This window comes from Aptenodytes forsteri, unplaced genomic scaffold (genome assembly GCF_000699145.1).
Source record: "Aptenodytes forsteri isolate BGI_AS27 unplaced genomic scaffold, ASM69914v1 Scaffold110, whole genome shotgun sequence".
NCBI classification, from domain to species: Eukaryota; Metazoa; Chordata; class Aves; order Sphenisciformes; family Spheniscidae; genus Aptenodytes; species Aptenodytes forsteri.
Window position 1 is genome coordinate 99706 of NW_008794583.1, and position 1391 is coordinate 101096.

Genomic DNA, 1391 nt, shown 5'->3' on the forward strand with positions numbered 1-1391 from the left:
GGAGCAAAACTGCAACATCTGGGCTGAACAGAGCAAATAGGATGTTTGAGGACAGAAAGCAGGAGGACATAAACATAACTTTAGAGAGAGGTCCTCTTTTCATTTTGCCCACATTTTCAAGGTCCTTTCCCTCCCGCTTACACCCTCCCCCCTCTTTTAAAAACAATGATATTTTTGTGCTACATGTAACAAAATTCGAAGCCGTGATATTAGCAATTCCCTGCAAGTCCATTGTTCCCTGTTCCCTGCTCCCTTAGAGAAAAGATAGCTGCGAGTGAAACGTGGCATGGGAACTCAGCCCCAGGCTCACATCCCCCCTGCAAAGGATGGTGCACCAACCCAGGGCTCCCGCTTTCCCCACTGCCTCCCCTGCTTACAGTCCTTTATGCCAGCAGGTGCACGGAGGAACGTTCCTGCACCCGCAACCCCGATCCACACTTCTGTGGAGACCCTCCCGCATTCCCCTGCCGCCGCAAGAGTCTCCTTGTGCCCAGATTCAAAGCCCTTTGCACCAGCGGAGTAGCACGGAGGGCCTTTGTGGCACCAGTTTTTCAGACTACAGCCTTACAAAGCAAAAGATGGAGACTTTGGGTCAGTTTGTGTAGCACGGAGGAGTCCTGGAGCACGGCAGGGGCTGTTGGAAATATTGTGCTGCACCTCCAAATGTACAGCACCGAGCACCGGGACCGAAGTCGCTTGGCGACGCTCACAACAGGAAAATCACATCCTGACAGGGACTCTTCAGGGCTACTGCAAGAAGGTACTAAAGAAGCGATCGCCGTAGTTTTGTAACATTATAATCTAAACATTTCTGGTTCCACCTTTCCTGCTCACGGCCAGGTGGTTGCTCCCAGCTCTGGGCCACAAGCTGCTTTTTCCTGCAGTGTTATTTATTAGGTACTTTTCATATATCCTGCAACTACAATAAAAAATACATCGCTACTGAAAATACAAACTGGGAAAACAAATCATCCCAGAATACAGTCTACACAAAGGTTGTTAAACTATGGACTGAGTTAATTAGCAGCTAATAAAAGACTAAATTCTTCCATTAGCTATTCCGGTATGTGGGATCCACTGATTTCATTGGGGCCGTTTGCGTCTGTGGGCACAGGGCCATATTTGCTGTGGTAACCATGAATGCAAATCACAGGACAATCGGGGCTCGCCGCAGCTGGGATGGGGACGGGGACGGGGACAGGGATGGGGATGGGGACAGGGTGGGGGAGCTGCACAGCCGTACAGACAACTTCACGTGCCACACCGGTGCAAACGTGGCTCAGGGAGGCCACAACCACTTCCATCCCTCCCAGCCACCTTTCCCAGCCCAGTAAATCCAGTGTGAGCAATGTCCGGGGGTCAGTTCCACCGCTGGGAGTGTGACCGCCTGG